General features: G+C 43.4%; 2 non-coding genes and 1 pseudogene across 2 annotated transcripts; 1 reads left to right on the top strand and 2 right to left on the bottom strand.

Moving 5' to 3' along the window:
- Nucleotides 1-2,190: 2,190 nt before the first annotated feature.
- On the bottom strand, nt 2,191-2,376 carry LOC118242788. Its single transcript, XR_004777039.1, has one exon. It is a non-coding gene; the product is annotated as a U2 spliceosomal RNA (small nuclear RNA).
- Nucleotides 2,377-7,957: 5,581 nt separating this feature from the next.
- On the bottom strand, nt 7,958-8,136 carry LOC118242794 (annotated as a pseudogene).
- A 187-nt stretch (nt 8,137-8,323) lies between these two features.
- LOC118242781 lies at nt 8,324-8,513 on the top strand. The gene has a single exon (XR_004777035.1). It is a non-coding gene; the product is annotated as a U2 spliceosomal RNA (small nuclear RNA).
- The last annotated feature ends 9,831 nt before the right edge of the window (nt 8,514-18,344 follow it).

The following is an 18,344-nucleotide window of genomic DNA, read 5'->3' as shown; positions in this document are numbered from 1 at the left end:
ACACTGCTACCATCACTCAAGGTGTTCCCCAGGGATCTGTCCTTGGCCCTCTCCTGTTCATTATCTATATGCTACCCCTTGGTTAGATTATCTGCATTCATGGTCTTCATTTCCACTGTTATGTGGATGACACTCAGCTCTATATTAACACCAAGGCTAACACTACCCTACCACCTCCTGTTTTATTCTCCTGTATCCAAGATCTCAAGCAGTGTATGAGCATATACTTCTTAAAACTCAATTCTGATAAAACCGAATTTCTACTTATTGGCCCGAAGTCCAAAATATCAAAATACTCCAATCTTAAATTAAATCTAGATGGTATCTTGATCAGTTCCTCATCCACGGTTAGAAACCTTTGATGCCTTTTTTCACCTCTGTAATATTGCTTGGCATAGGCCCATGATCTCCACACACGACGTTGAGACCTTGGTTCACGCCTTCATCACCTCCTATCTTGATTACTGTAACTCTCTCCTCATTGGCGTCCCTAACAAAACAATCCACTCACTTCAATATGTCCAAAACTCAGCTGCAAGAATCCTCCTTCATATAAGGAAATCAGTCCACATCACTCCTAGTCCACATCAGCTACACTGGCTCCCCATCCCTGAACGCATTCAGTTCAAAATCCTCCTCCTTACATACAAAGCTCTGCACTGTCTTGCACCTCCCTATCTAGCTCAACTCTTACACCCTTACTGCTCTACCCATACACTTCGGTGCTCTAATGCAGGTCTCCTCTCCATCCCCAAGTTTAGACTGGTGTCTGTAGGAGGCAGATTCTTTGATGTCATGGCACCAAAACTATGGAACACTTTACCTCAATCTCTCTGTCTCTGCTCCACACTCTCCTCCTTCAAATCTCAAATTAAAACATACCACTTTTCCCAACACTTTTCATAACCTTTTTTTCAACTATCATTGTAAAGCAACCTTGTGTCTGTGAAAGGTGCTATATAAATTGAACATATTATTATTATTATTATTATTATTATTATTATTATTATTATTATTATTATTATTATTATTGTTGTTGTTGTTGTTGTTGTTGTTGTTGTTAAAAACTGTATAAATGCATTGTACACTGCAATTTTGTTTGTTTTTTATTAACAATAATCTCATAAACATATTAATTATTCTAAATAGGAAGGGAAATCCCAGGAACAGATTCAAACTCCTTTTCAAGGTCAAATCTGGATGAAGTTTTTCTTCCATTAATTATTTTAGCACTGTATGACAGTGGACACAATATTTTTGTGCTAAGGAATAAGAAAAGGATCATCTGGATTTCTGCATGAATGGCTCTCAAAATGTAATCTGATAATTAAGACATAATGACAAATATAGACAAACATGCCCAGTATTTTACAGTAAATGCCCTATTCCTAATCAGCTCTAAACTATCCACATACAGTAGGTGAAATACAAGTTTATTTCTTGGTTGCCAGAAACAGCTTTGAGGTGCCCATAAATTATGACATTGGAATTCATGTAAGTATTCTAATATTCTTGTTGACAACATGCCCCACGCCCCGATTTTCACAGTGACAAAGGTAATCTTAATTCTTGTCAAAACTCAAGGACTACCACTTTGGCTACAATGTGATTCCAGATGCTAGAGAATATAGAGATAATAGACATGAGTTAAATTCTTATTGGTTTCATATCTAGTACACAAGGACATGCTATGGCCAGCATACTACCACAGCAAGTTGTATAAAAACAGACCCACATTTAGTAATCTTTAGTAAAAGGCGAAAGATTTATGCGGGAATGAAGAGAAACCAGAGACATGGCCGCAAACGCCCAGGAACCCGACTACGTCTGACCAAAGCCTAGCGAGTTTGTTCGCGGTAGGAGGAGGCGGAGCCTGGAAGGCTAAGGCTATCTACGCTAGCTGGAGGGATCCGATGGAGGGAGGGGTGGTGGTGGTGGTGCTGGTGGTGGTGGAGCAGCAGCAGCAGCAGCAGCAGCAGCAGCAGCCTAAAGGCGAGAGAGAGATAGAGAAAAACACAAACACACACACACACACACACACACACACAGTATTTGAAAAGAAAATGTGCACAAAAAAAAAAAAAAAAAAAAAAAAAATAAAAAAAAAGGGGGGAAAACCGCAAAACCGCGGAAAGGGGTCCGTCCGTCCGTCCTGTTCTACTTGCGTTCTCTTTCTTTGACACAGGATTAAGAAGGTGCACCGTTCCCGGAGGCACTGCAATACCAGGCCGATGCGTGGGGCGAACGGGGCAAGCCCCTGTTTCGCCTCCCTGTTCTAAAAATCCGTTTAATATGAAGTCCCCGTATAGGGGACGTATCAGATATTAAACTGATAAGAACAGATTTTTTTTTTTTTTACGATTTATTTAATTCAATAAATCAACATATACATACAATAAAACACATCTATAATAAAATACATCATACATAAAATTCAAAAATTTAAAAAGTTCAGGACATAAAATACCACAACCCCCCGTGTACCAATTACACGGGGGGCATATACATAAAAGTCCATGTAAAATGTCCGTGGTAAAATGTCCTTAAAAAATCGCTTCTCGGCCCAGCTGCGCCTGGGCAACCGAGTAAAACAAACTAAGACTGTTAAAACGGCCGCTCAATAAAAGACAGAAATAAGAACAGACCTAAAAGACTAAGGTACCACCATGGTAGAAATAAAACAATGTCTAAGTTAAAACGTATGTCATATGTTAGTTAAAACAGGGTAAAACACACAACAATAAAAACCCACACTAAAACAATAAGTGCTTAAAACAATGTTAATTTTGTTAGTAAGTGCTTTTCTATAAAAAACCAAACAAAAACACACACTTATTAGTTAAAACAGACATACAATTCTATCTAAAACAAAGTTTTAATCTATCTAAGCTACCATGGTGGCTAAAAACCAATAAAACACGGTGGTCCGTTGGGACCACCGGATGGAGCAGAGTCTCAGCTAAATATAAAAACCGTTTGAAACTAAAACCCTATATAGACGCCGGGGGGCCTACAGCTCGAAGAGGCCCTTCCACCTCTCCTTCGCCGCGTGGTAGCCCCACCGGATGACGTCATGCTCCATCCTGAATCTTAAATCACCACGCACTTTTTGCAACAACCCCCAGGTGTCCAGGCGCGTCCCTTTTCGGATGAGGCTGGTCCTCGCATTCCAAAGATGTTTTTTGGTAATGCTTACCAGCTCCCACATCCGGGGCGCGAAGGATGGCCTGGTATCCTGGGGCCACCCCCATGTGACCTTATTATAGGTCAACTGAAACTGCGGGTCTAATGTCCTGCACAGGTCGGCTACTTTGCCCCAGACATCCCGCGCATACCCACAGTCCCAAAACACATGCCGAAGAGTTTCCTCCTCGGCACAGTTGGGCCTTGGGCAGCGAGGGTGCCTGGTGAGCCCGTGCCTGTACAGGACATCCCTGACTGGCAACTTCCCATGTATGCAGCGCCAATTCAGGTCCTGCAGCCGGTTGTCTAAACCTTTGGGCTGTACTCTGGACCATGTGTCCTCCTCCAGGCCCACAACTGCGCGAGTCCCCCGTGCCTCAAGCACAGTCTTGTACAGTAACCTGTGCTTGGCAAGGGACTCGGGCCGCAGACCCGCCGGAAGCGACTTGCTCCACCGTACCATATGGTCAAAGTGCTCCGGCAGCGTCTCAGCCTTGGGGCCGGAGTTAGACCACGTGCGTACAACCTTACGTAATGGCCAGGACAGCCACAACCGAATAAAATACTGATGGGGGTGCTCGAGGGGAGCAGCTAACCGTGCACAGAGCTGCGCAAAGAACAGGCAGTCCAACTTGAGAGGGAAGTCAGGGACATCCCTCCCACCCTTGTCCTTTCCCAGGTACATAACTTCCCTCCTCACATACTCATACTTGCCCCCCCAGACGAGATTGAAAACGTCTTTTGTCAAGCCCCGCCGCATCGAGCGGGGCATTGGGTACACATGAGCCAAGTAGAGCAGTGAGGGAAGCACATCGGCCTTCAATGCTAATACCTTTCCTAGGAAGGACAGGGACCTGGACTTCCACAGCCCCAACTTTTTCCGGGCAAGGGCTAATCGCTCTGCCCAGTTTACCCGGGCAGCCCCTTCAGAGGTGAAGTGGACCCCCAATATCTTCAGGGGTCCATCACTGAGGGCAAGCCCACCAGCGATGTCCCTCCTGTGCCTCCAGCAGCCAAAGTACTTGGCAACCGACTTGCCGAGGTTTAACGCGGCACCGGAAGCTTCTCCGAACGACCGCACCATGTCCAAGGCGTGCCTGAGCGACTGGTCCGAGCACACGAACAACGTAGTGTCGTCCGCGTACTGGGCCAGCTTTACCACAGCACCTCCGCCCCCCGGGAGGGGGAGACCGTCTATTTCCGGGTGGGCCCTTATGGCGGCCGCAAGTGGCTCTATATAGAGCGCGTAGAGCAGGGGAGAAAGAGGACACCCCTGTCTCACTCCACTCACTTGCGGGACCAGTTCGCTGAGGTGACCGTTGATGGAGACACGGCTTCCCACCCCAGCGTACAACGTCTGAAACCACCTCATGAAAAAGGGCCCAAACCCTAGCTTAATCAACACCCTCTCCAGGAAGCGGTGGTCCACCCGGTCGAACGCCTTCTCCTGGTCTAAGCTCACTAGCGCCAGAGGGACATTTCTGTCCTCTACCCAGGAGATGGCATCCCTGATCAAATGGAGGTTCCAGGTAGCCGATCTCCCTGGGACCCCGCAGGTCTGGTCGCCGTGAACCAAGAGTGACATGGCTTTTTTCAGTCGTTCGGTCAGGGCCTTTGCGAAGATTTTTACGTCTACGCAAAGCATGGTCAGGGGCCTCCAATTAGCGAGATCCGTAGGATCGCCCTTCTTATACAATAAGGAGAGTGCCCCGGACCGCATGCTCTCAGTGAGCAAACCCTGCCGGTGCACGTCCTCGGCTACCTCCACGATCTCCGGCCCTAGGACATCCCAAAATGTGGAGTAAAACTCCACAGGGAGTCCATCCAGGCCAGGGACCTTACGCCGGTTCATTTTGCCAAGTACCCCCGTTAACTCTGCCAGAGTAAAGGGGGCCTCTAAGCTGTCCCGGGCGGTGCTCGGAAGGCAAACCTTAAGATGTTTTATAAACTGCTCCCCTACATTCAAAGTCCGTGGTTCGCTTTATTAAAAAGTTTGCTATAAAATTCTTTTGCAACCTCCATCATCCGGGCCGGGTCCGAACAGGTGTGGCCTTCCGAGTCTCTGAGCGATGTGAAACATCGCTCTTCACGAGCCTGTCCGGACCCTTTGAAAAAACGACGCGGTGCAGCGCTCATCCTCCTCTGCACTAGCTGCAATCCTGGCATGAAACAGGAGGGCTGCTGCGGACCTCTCGTGCAGAACCCTGAGTTCGTCTTTAAGGGCCTGCACTCTAACGAGGTCCAGCTCCCCTCCGTTATTCCGATCAACGTATTCTCTTTTTAGTTGCCTCTCCACATCCCGGACTCGACCCAGCCTTTCGGCCTTGCGCCGGCGGCAATAGTGGGTTATCAGAGCACGGGTCCACTCTTTCACGTGCTCCCACCATGCCGCGGGAGAGACATAACCATCCTTACAGCCTCGCCAGGCTGCAAAGTGGTCTCGGTACAGAGATTGGAACTCTGCTTCCTCCAAGACCTGCACGTTAAGCTTCCAATAACCCCTGCCCACTGCAGGCGCGTTAATGGAAGCACTGGCCTCCAACACCAAATGGTCAGAGTACCAGCGTGGGGTCAAGGAGGCTGTCTTAAAAGTCACGGAGGGTGACGCCAAGATATAATCTAAACGGCTTGTTGCCCCTCGACTGTTATGCCAGGTGTGGCCCGGATCTCTGGGGTTGCACTTTTTAAAAGCGTCAGAGAGACGGAAATCGCTGAGCAGCTTCTGAAAATGCTTCCGGCTGACATCCGCTCTCCCTTCCAAGAAAATATTAAAATCACCTGCCAAAAAAAGGTGTCTATTTGTGACACAGGACGGGACCAGTGCATCCAAAAAAGCGATTCGGGACGAGGCCTCTACCGGAGCGTAGGCACAAAGTACCCGAAGGTGTTGGCCTCTCCAGGTGGCATCCACCCCCATCGCCCTTCCCGGCACGATGTCAAAGGAGCTCACCTTCTCGAAGGTGGGATCCCCCAACAGGATCCCAACCCCCGAAGAGTGGACGCCACCCACGCTCCAGTAGGCTTTACCTTTCTTCCACTGATGAGCAAACAAAGCCTCGTCCCTCCGATCCCTCAGGTGAACCTCTTGCAAACAACAGATTGCTGAAGGGGACGATGCCAAACACTGGAACACAGCTGCTCTCTTTTCTGCGTTTCGCAGTCCTCTGACATTCGTTGTTAAAATAGTAAGATCTGCCATATAAAGAAGAAAGAAAGAGTCGGCTCGTTAAAACAGTAAAAATCCCTAAGAATCTAAAACCGAGGAGTCCCCCCCCTCCACTTTATCCCCAGTATCCCCAATATAGGGAGTCTCGTTCGGAGACCCCTCCCTGCCGCCATAATGCAAGGGTGGCGAAAGTGTGTTCTCATCCGGGCCACCCGGCTTGGCAAGCAGGGAGGGGTCTGTGGGCTTAGGGGACTCCTCTACAGGCGCCGCCATTAAGGGGGAGCCCGCCTTCATCCTCTTATCCTGTTCCTGCAAGGCTTGCTTCCTCTTCCTCTTGGCCTTGCCAAGAGGAGCAGGGGGTGCCCCCTTTGGCCGAGGGGTTTGGCCCGGGGCCGGGTCTTCCTCCCCCGCCGATGAGGATGATGACGATGATATTGTTGATGCTGTCCCTGGGGTAGCAGGGGGGGTAATATTCTTCTCCATGCCTCCCGGGGGGGGAGCTTCCTTATTCAACACCAGTCCCTCCCCCCCGGGGTTGCTGGGCTGTAAGGCCGCACTCCCGCCCCTTGCCAACACCGTGGCATAAGATTGGGTCCGTTCGGGGCAGGAGTGCGCCATATGTCCCTCCCCCCTGCAATCCCTACACCGGCGGGGGTTCTTGCAGTCTTTTGCCTGGTGCCCCGGCCCCAGGCAATTCCTACAAACGTAATCCTGACACCCCTCGGCCAGGTGTCCGTATTGCTGGCACCCCCTGCAGAAGGCAGGCTGCCCCCTGAAGAACAGGTACCCCCGATTCCCCGCATACGTAAAATATGCGGGGGGGTACCTCTCCTGTCCCTCGCTGTTCCTTCCGAACTTCATAAAAAACTGGCGGCGCCCGTTCCAGATCCCCAGCTCATCCCTCACCATCCTCTCGCTTGGGAGGACCTCCCCATACATGGACAAAAACCTGTGGACTTCGGCCGCCGAAACGTGGGGATTAAAAAAGTGGATGGTGACCATCCGCCGGTCACCGTCCCACAAGGGCTCAAGAACAAAGTTCTTCCCGACCGGATGGCCACCCATCCCATCCCCCAGCTCCAGGACCCTCCTATAGATGGCGTCACTCGCAAAAGTCACATCAAAGAACTTTTGGGCACCATTGCGCTGAGCGCATATGAGTGCCCCGGGGTTGAGCCCGAACCCGCCGAACAGGACCTCCCGTATGAAGAGGACCCGCTCCGTAAAGCAGGTCCCATCCTGCGGGTCCCTCCAGCGGAACCGGGCCGTATTGAGCAGGCCGCTGCCTGCCCTCAGGCCCGGCTCCGCCAGGGAGGCCCCGCCGGCGGTCGGGGTCTTGGCCGGGGCCTCAGCAGCCTGCGCCGTGCTGCGAGGAGCCATCCCTGCATCGGCTGTGGCCATTTCTGGCCGGTCCTGGAGCCGAGGAAGCGCCTGGTCCCCCACGCCGGCAGCCTCTCTGGTCCTGGGAGGTCCTCCCCCTGCTGGCCGGTTTGAGTACGGCGTCCTCCTGTCGATGGGATGAGCTGGGGCTTAAAATAAAATTAAAAAACACCCTAAAATTGTAAAAATCAAATAAAACAATAAAAGAGACCAAGGGATCACATGCGGAAACGGAGGACAAGCCTCCCGAAACTGCACCTAAGATCACCCTTGGTCTCGCTAAAAGCTATAAAAAAGCCCAAGCGCAGCAATTCTCGTCAGCATAAAATCCGTGTGAATCCGTCGTAAAATCCAATCGATAAGAACAGATACTACACTTGATCTTAGCCAAAAGGCCGAGAAGCGATAACCCGAAGAACGCGCCGGCCGGAGGACCGGCCCAACGGGCGCGGTGGGTTGCACCGTGGCGCGCGCGCGGGCAGACGAAAGTGTGCCCCGAACCAACGGAAGGGACGGACCCCACCCACCAGGACGCTGCTCTGTGCTGTGCTGGGCTGGGCTGCTCTCTACTTCCACTTCCGCGTTCTTCGGGTTATCGCTTCTCGGCCTTTTGGCTAAGATCAAGTGTAGTATCTGTTCTTATCAGTTTAATATCTGATACGTCCCTATACGGGGACTTCATATTAAACGGATTTTTAGAACAGGGAGGCGAAACAGGGGCTTGCCCCGTTCGCCCCACGCATCGGCCTGGTATTGCAGTGCCTCCGGGAACGGTGCAAAGATTTTGACTGGTTTGCCTGCAAATACCCACTGGTTATTTTGCTGTTGTATAGCAGGTGATAAAATGTTTGGAAATGGCTTTGGGTGCCTTGTGCAGTGAGTAATACAGCAATCAGAGGGCAGAGTAAAGTTACTCATTGAGAAAGAAATAATAATAAAAACACTGTCAGTCATTGTACAAATATCAAAGAGTGCATATCTACTTTATACCGCTACGAACAAAAAACAGTATGCTAAATGAACAGCACTCAGCAAGCTATAAGTATTGGCAAATGTGAGTGAGTGAGTGAAAACAGGTAAAAAAAACAAAAAAAACCCAACTTAATTTAGAGTATCTTAATTTTTCCTCCTTTATTTACCATAGCATTATAACTTCTCATTACACAGTCCAACAAGCCACCCTTTTAAATGTCTGACAAAGTGCTGCTTTATACTTTCTCAAAAATATCATTATTCAACTACATTGCACAATTTAAACAATTTATTTTTAGCAGGTCAGGTGAGATGGAGAAATATAGAGAAAAGAGGACCTTTTGAATTTGAATTTGTGTTGGGCATTTTTTGGTATTGTAGCAACATTGAAGAACATACAGATTTAAAAATAAACAATCAATAAATACATTCTAAATAATAAAATAAAACTGAATATTGTAAGTGATTCTGTGCTATGAATTATTTTTAGTTCTTAGTGTGATTTCATTTCTTGTTTATAGTGGCTGGTGTCTTCCTGAATATGTTCCAAACAGTAATTTATTATGACTTAACCAGATCAACCCCCACCCCCCACCCCAGAAATAACACAGTGATACAAAACCAAAGTTTAAACAAACTTTCTAACTTGAATTAGTGGATTTTCCTTTTAAAAGCTTCCATGCACACCTGTAACACATGACACTACCACTCCTGACAGCATCCCCCAGTGACTGTTGAACTGTCTAGACTGTTTAATGGTATTGATTTTCACCAGGTGAGACAGTGACACATTTTCAGGTCTTGGTAGATAAATCTGCTGGACATCTCCTTTCTAACATATTGAACAGACTATAAAGAACATGAGTGAAGTGCACCTCATTCATTCCTCTCAACATGACGAGCAGGAATTGTGCTGCCAAAATGGTTACTAGAATGACGTGAGTTGCAGGAGCACTTTGGTGTTTTAGCCTGAGTGTCATTTTACTGGTATCTTCCACTTTACTAGTATGTTATGTTAGTTACATCTGCTTTAAATCATTAGAGTCAGAGTAACATTACTAGCCATTCCACACTGTGGTTTGTTGTAAGAAACTCAGCAAATATAAATTTAAATTGACTATTAAGTTGCAAAAAATAATATTATTATGCTACTTACTGTCAAGTGCAGGAGAAACAGGATATTAGTCATGCCAGCAAGGAACTTTAGAATTGCTAGTCAAGCTAGCTAGTTTTGCTGGTTGACTTACATTAAGCTCAGTCAAGTTCCACAGAAATATTGGACAAACTCTCATAGGACACAATATGTCAGGCACCAGTTGGAGGTAATGGAGAGAAGATGTCCAATGGATCAACCAACTGGACAGGAAGTGTAGTCAAAACATCCAAAATTGAACAGAAATAGAATCCCAACAGCCTGTAAAGCAATAGTGATTAGAATAATAATTATGAATAACAGTGGGCTGTCTGAGTGAGCCAGATAAGAGTGATTGAGTGAGCAAAACCACACAGCTGGGACAGAACACCAACATCAAAGAAATGGAAGCATTCCCTTACCTGTTTGGAGACAACTGTTAGCGAAAAGTAGAGAGAAACAAACTGCACCATTTAAAGGTCAATCACAATGCTCTTAGAATTAACTGCCACACTGAGCGCATAAATATCTGGCTGTCAGGAAACACTTAATAGATCACTATCCATCCATGAGTCAGTTTGGTGAATGCTAGGACCAACATCAGTTCATATTTGGGCCTTGTTTTTTTGTGTAATTTGCATCAGAGAAACACTTATAACCAGAGCCAGCATTACTGCAAAGGATGATGCCATGAAGTGATTTAACTACACTTAAAATGATAGCAAATATTCAGATGCAAACCAAACTAATGCAACATCAATATTATACATTATACATTAATGTGATGTGACATATGCCTGTCATAGACTCAAAATTTGGTAAGTAATTGAGATAGATAGATAGATAGATAGATAGATAGATAGATAGATAGATAGATAGATAGATAGATAGATAGATAGATAGATAGATAGATAGATAGATAGATAGATCAACATGGCTGCTTCACTACCTTCAGGTCACTGAGGCTGTATGAGTTGTGGTGAACATTGCTCAGTTGATGGCACTGGGCCACAGTTGTTCATGGTTAGCCTGTTAGTCTAATTTTCTCTTCTTTCCTTGTTCTATACAAGAAACACTGCACTGCTTGTCATTTCTGGCTTCTGCTCAAAATATTTGGTATTTTTATATTATGGAACTAGTCCTCAGATTTTTTAATGTATGACATGCCAAATGGTTAAAACAGAAAAACAGTCACATCAAATGTAATTTTCCTGTTCAAATGTATCAGATATATAAATCAGCGGGATTGGTGCTTTTCAACCCTATAGCATGAAATCACTCAAAAGCTGTGCACTTTAAAACAACAGTAATGAGACAGACCTGTGTTGAACTTGGCTAGTAAAAAGAACTTTCAAATGGTGCCAGTGTAGACCATTCTGTAAGAGACTGTTCGCATCAGTTGGCAATAAATCAGCCTCAAACCTGTGCCAGCAGCCTGCTGCCTGTCTGCCCACTGCGCCCCAAAATTAGCCTTCAAAATTCAATTACAGGTTTTCTGTACATGCCTGTTGCTAGTGTAGATCCATGCCTGGCTTGAGCATACATTCTTGGCTATAATCCCAAACCAACAAAAAACATGTAAGTGGGGCAGCTATGGCCAAATTATTTATTGGCCAATTAATTAATTAATTTATGTGTATAATTAAATAAATAATCAATTGGTGATTTTCTTTTAATTGATTTAAAATTACTATCAGTAGTTATATATTTGCACATTGTCTGGATGGGTTAGTGATAACCTTCACCTTATATAAATTTGCATTTTTACTTAAGGTGTTCAAATAAACTTGATGGCATTTAAGAAGTATACTGTGGCATGTATTACCCTGAATGCTTGGGGCTAAAGTTTATCAATGAGGTTTTCTACTTTGCTGTGATGGCTACCACTGCTCCCACCTGATCTGATAATAAAGATATTACTGGTGCGATGGGGGGCAGTGAACATCCATCTCCCATCTCTAGCACACTGTGTCTCCACTACGATCCCTCAAGCCACACTTGTTCTCAGACACTCTCCAGCTAACAGGCTAACAAGTATGTGTCCATTATGGATAAGGAGCTGAGGGAAAGAACCTTTAGTCACAGACAGAGCTGGAGCTAGTAGGGTCAGGACTTCTCCATGATTGTGAAAATCCTGTCTAGTTGTAGTCACAGGCTTTATAAACCCATTTCATTTACATTCAGTTTTAACTGCAAACCTAATGATTCTTTAAAATGATTCACTCTTAGAAATACAAGCATTTGTATCCAAATACAAACATTTTGCCTCATGACTGTATCTTTTAACAGTGAAAATTGTACTGGTTAAGAAAACCACAGTTAAATGTAATGTTGCTGACTACTGGTTTATGAGTTTGGTGTTGGCCATAGGAAGTGGGTAATGCTCAGTCAGTGCCTCTCACCAGTTTTTAGAAAATGCTGCTCAGAATCTCCTGCTTTGTTATTCTGAAACAATATGCTTCTGAGGAAAATACATCAGATTTACTATTACAGAAAATTAATGTAGATCTCTTTAATATATACTCAAAACATTACTATCATCACCCTGCCCTGATATATGAAAGGGATGAGGGATGAGGCCTCACCTTGTTTACAGTGCAGGTCAATGACATTAATTCTTGCATTACAAGTAATTAAGTGCTGCTAAACATATTCCGCACAGTGAAGTGAAATTATATTGATCCACATAATAGACTGTTGCAGGCAGACTAGTGTGACGTTGGCGGCAGTGCGGGAGTTAGAGGTGACTGAAAGGCAAGTGAAAGGCAAGAGAATCTGTATTCTCCATAACAGCTCAACTCGTGCGAACTCAAACAAAAAAAAAGCTGAAAAGGTAGCAGTCATGGCTCATTGCGTAGGTCAACACAGGAACGAAGGGGCGCTGAAGAACGTGTACAGGCGAAGACTCCAGGCACATGACGACTAGCAATGCGCAGCATCAACGACAGGTGGACTTAAACAGCAGGTAGAACAAAAGAGGGCAAACAAGGAACAGGCATGTGAAATGACTAATAAGTGGGGGATTGGGACAGTGGCAGGTGTGTTGTGTGTGAATGTGTGTGAATGGGCCTGGCCCTCCTGCTGAGACAACTATTCTTGAGCCTTTGAATAACTTTGAATTTATCCAATTATGACTGAACAATGATTGTAGCATCACAATCTAAGCCCATACAAAAACCTCCTAGTAAAATGTGCACTTCATTATGCGATGGGTTAAGGTGTTTCTTTTTTCTTTTAATTTATTTATCTTACGTATTTTGATGATTTAGGTTGCAGGGGTGGTTCAGCTTACTTTGTTTGTCCTAATTGTGCTGACTTTAGACTTGTTTGAGATAAGCTTTGCCTTCTCTTGTTGATCAGCAATATTTGTTTTCAGCTGAGGGAGGAGTTGAGCAGAGAGCCGTTCAGACGAACAGTTTTACCTGTTACACCTCACGTCAGCTGGCAGCTCTCACAGGATTCATAGGAACATAAAAGAATATAAACTTACATTTTGCATGCAAGCAAATGTAAGTACATGAAAAGTTTTAATAACTTGCATGCTGTATTAACTTGCATATTAAACTTTAATAGTTTGCATTCTGTATCTAGCCAATGTAATTTGAGCTCTGTTGTCTTCAAGCCATCTCTTGGCTCAAGGAGCCAGGTAAAGAGCAACTGTATGCACTAGCTCTAAAAACTGAAGCTGCCTCACTCTCTCATGATTATGAAAGTGTATGTCATCATGACACAGCAATGGAACTGATACAAGTCAAAAAAAAGAAGAAACATCATTGTCACAGGCAGTTAAAAGGGCTGTTTTTTCATAATTGCGGGAATATGTAACATAGACAAATGTGATACAAAGGCAAACACGAAGCTTAAAAACAAGGAACACAATATAAAATAAATGCAGGAAGGCAAAACACACAGCAAACAAAATGACCAACAAACAATTCTAGCAAATATGTGGCTTATATAAGGGCAGACACAAAAATGGGTGAACTAATCAAGGGTAGGGAAAACTAAAAACTGGGGCAGAACCAGGAATGAAAGGAAAACAAAACAACAGGGAGACTAGTGCCACAGCAGCAACCACAACGCCAAAGGAAACTGTGACTATAATATTTCATGGATACTTACAGTTTATTAAACAAAGTGACAGCAATGATTTGGATAGTGGTAATGAGGTGTTGAATTGGAAATTGCATTCTGGAGGACGTGCAACACAGCCATTAAGTGAGTGTGGCTTTAAATGGAATACCCTTATTTATTCACACTATTGTACAACCCCCCCCCCCCCCCCCCCCCCACCAACTCTGTGCAAGTTTTATTTTGCCTGTACTCAAAAGTGACACATCACCAACAATCTGACAGGGAGGAGGCAAATATGTTTATACATGTTTCCTTAATTGCCTACTTATAATAGATCAGAAGCACCTGGTCATAGCAAATATTATGACCATGCAAAATAACAAAATGTAGACCTATTTTTAAGTGGTTTCAAAATGCAGGTGGCTCAATATGTAATTTGCTATTAACTGAATCAAAGCTTAATACATTTGCAAAATAGCCTGTTCTAACCCAAATCAACCTACTCTTTGAACCTGTAGAGCAATCCATATATTTGTTAAATTATATTTGTTAAATTGTTAATCAAAATGAAAAATGTATGTCAGCACCCCAAAACACAGGGAACCCAACATGATATATTTTACAAAATGAATCAAAGCCTATTGAGATTAGAGATTATTAAGTAATTCTTGGCAGTATGATTAAGATTAGTCAAGATTTTCCACAAAATATTACATGCAGTTCTGTTCATGATGACCAAAGCACTTTAACATTTACAGATGAACACAGTCCTACAGCATTTGAGATTGACTGAGAAGAACAGATTGTCAACACCCAAAATCATGACATCTATTGTTGACACCTACATCGGCACCTAATGATGTAAATTGTATAGAGACCAAGCAGATGGCATAGGTGCTGTCATAAGAACAATTCAACAATACAGATTCTATAACTAAATAGGAAGAAAATTAACATTACCCACTGAATAATGTCAACTGTTTCACTGAATTTTAACAATTGGATGGAAGTGGATAATGAAGTAATGAACGAATGAAGCTACACTTGTATAGTGCCTTTCTCAGAGCTCAAGGATGCTTTACAATCAACACAGCTTTTACATCGAGTCAACACACCAATGAGAAGCATCGGCCAATTGCACACAGCAGAAACTACAGCCTCCCTGCAGCAGGCAGAGGAAGAGAAGAGAGAATAACACCCAGGACAGAGCATCATCCATCACTGGGCATGTGTTTGTAAATTTCAATCTCCTTTCCATTTGATGAGGAATAATTATCAAAAATCGACTTAATAGTCATCGATCTTTTTTAAGTCATAAATTGTAAATTCTATCTTTTTATTATTATATTATCTGTTTAGCAACTGTGGTAAGAAGAAAAAGAGAATTGACAAATGGAGAGTGCCAAAAATATACATATATTTACAAAATCAACTTGAACTATTTGTGCGTGTGAGTATACACAAAATTCTTCCTGAAAGTGAGTATAAAAGTGTTCAGTAAATAATCTAGATAAATCAGAAGACCAGTGAGGCAACTAAGGCGCACTTGTGCTATGACCTCACGGCATCAGTATGCATTAAAAGAAGCCCTTGAAAATACGACGAGCCCATAAAGCAGATTTCAAAGAGCCTATGTGCACAGCTTCTGCAGAGCTGCACTAGACCTTTTAATGAAATGTTGCCAGCAAAAAAAGCAAATGCCAGTAACCCTCCATTAACCCTCTCCTTTGCTAAGACTACTCCACTGGTTTCCTGTAAGAAGCAGGTATGGAATGCAAATCTGCACCTTTCAATCCTCAAATAGTTCGGTCCCACACTGCCTTTAGAGCATAAAACTAAACTTGGCACAGCAGCTTCAGGAAGCCTGCGCTGGGTTTCTGTTAGACCTAGACATGCTTGCCAGGCAAAATATTGTTACTTTAGAGGCCTTGCCTCTCGACGTCATAACAACCTCCCTTCTCAGGTCTAAACTGGCATGCTCCCTGACTTCCTTTTCGCCAACCTTTTGGAGTTCACACATTTAGACTGTTTCTTGGCCATATCTATAAATATTTCAAAGCAATGCAATACATTGGTCTCTTTTTCAAAACAAATCTACCAAAAATACACTCCTACATCTATTCAATTCCAAGGGAGCTCTTCTTTGTTGAAATTAAGGGGTAGGCTCTTGCACTATTGCACTATGAAATGTTTTCTTTTTTCCCCTAAATTGTACTTCCACTTGATGATGCAGGGATAAAAATCTTGACCTTTTAGTTTAGTCTTTCTTTTAGATCTTCTATATACTTTAAAAAAAAATCACTTTGCCTTCTACTATTTGTATATTCTTGTAAGATTATCTGGAGAAGTACTTTGGCAAAGTAAATTTAAGCAGAAATTACCATGAAACAAATAGCATACATTGCTTCATTAGCAATGCAAACACTGTCATGACCATTTGAAAGGAACCACAACAGTGAAATGCCTGAGAATGGCTGCAGCTTAGTTTTTCTGCATTTATGATAGATGCATTTGTTAATTTGCTCTGACAGGCTTATATGAAAACTGAGGAACCTTGCCAGAGTGCCTTGGAATTCTACATTTTATGAGTAACTGAAGTATAACAAAAAACATTGTATTGTTACTTTTATTCATTTAATCTTAATAACCCTGTTTAAATCACAGAAATGACTGTAAGAAAATCCTGTCCCCAGTGTTTTAGAGGGTATTTACCAGGTAAGTGTTCTCACACCATTTTGAGTTCATATACTCAAATGGAATCACAAGCTGAAAAAAAACCAACCAATTACCATAAAATGGAATGTACATATTCCAATTTATCAATTTATACAATTTATCATATTATACATCAACTTGAATTTTGCATCACTGAACTAAAATATTTTTTTTCAGGGGTCATTTCAGTACTTGTTCCAAAAAAAGAGAATTTTTGATGCTACTGTTTCATCCCATTTCATTATTAGCCCAAATTTGCATGCAAGATCTTAAAAAAAAAAAAAAATCTATCTCTTTGTCATCTTCCTTTATGCCAACAGCCTGTTCTGGTAACAACACTGGTAAAGGTATCAAGTCTTTACATGGTGCTTTGTCATTCATAATCCTTACCTCTGTTCCACGATGCCCTTTTGATTAACGTCATCGGTTGTGTGGAGAATTTCATTGATGGTTATTGAGCGATGGTTATGAACAGTACTGTGTAATGAGTTACTTAAGCACTATTGAAAAGGGGCTGAACCCCGCCGGATGGATGTGCCCTCTGGGACTGCAGGAAATATGGCTGTCCTGCACATAATCTGCAGATTTATTTACAGCAGGAGGCTGCCAGTCACTGCAGTAAATTCCTTTATGTGCAGCCATTCAGCTGAAGCTCCTTTTAACTGAAGCTCAGTCCATCAAATCCATGGCTAGCATGTTGTGTGGTGATTTAGAGGCCTAATTAGATCTTATAATTGGTTTCATTACTCACTCTTCACTAATGGGCATCTACAAAGTTCACAAAATGGTTTTGGTGTCTGTCTGCAGTAGGAGAAGCAAGTTATAGGTCCATGTCTCCAAATGTTGACTTCAAGGTCAGCACTGCTCTTCTCTACTGGCCACTGTAATTAGCCAAATGTGGGTACTGCATAAAATCCCTAATAATGTTAAATGATCACTCACTATTACAGGGACAATTTGGAGTTACTACAATAGACCTCTCGCTAGTTGCTTTTGTTCATGTCACACGTTTAGAAGACCAACAGACAGACATATATATATATATATATATATAGGGAGAGAGAGACAGAGAGAGAGAGAGAGAGAGAGAGAGAGAGATGACCATTTCAATACCAAGAATACAATGAATGGTGTAATTTTGCAATCCATAGTTCTTTCCCAGCAGTCTTAACAGTTTCGGTGACTGTGTTGTCATTGTGATAACCCAATACCATCTGGAGTGCAAACATTCAGTTTATTCACACTATATTCCCTGAAGCTAATTGCTGTGTTATTCCCAGCTGCTCTTCTCCCTCTGCTGGTCTGAGGGAATAAATCAGGAAAGCAGCATCATCTCAGACTTTAAGTATCAACACAGAAGCCCTTAGGAAATTCCACATTACACATTTATAATTTTTTACAAAGAAAAACCAGTGTTCCTAAGCTTACAGTAGAAGAGTTTCAGGTGGTGAAGAGCAAGATGTGTTTTGTGACCACATCAAATGGACTCAAATAGTTTGACATTTGTGATGAGTCAAATATCAACACAGTTACTGGCTGCCCCTGATTAAATGAATATATAAGAACTGCAGTAAACTGAGATTTAGAGGTAGTAAAAAGTTCAGTTCAGTATACCAGGTTTCCAAATAAATAGGACATTATGGTCCATCAGCAACTCAGAAACTCTGTTTACGCAAAGATGTCATCAAATCAGAGTGAAATATTGTAAAATGTAGGTAAAAT

Source organism: Electrophorus electricus, chromosome 16 (genome assembly GCF_013358815.1).
Source record: "Electrophorus electricus isolate fEleEle1 chromosome 16, fEleEle1.pri, whole genome shotgun sequence".
NCBI classification, from domain to species: Eukaryota; Metazoa; Chordata; class Actinopteri; order Gymnotiformes; family Gymnotidae; genus Electrophorus; species Electrophorus electricus.
This window is presented reverse-complemented; position numbering and strand designations above follow the sequence as displayed.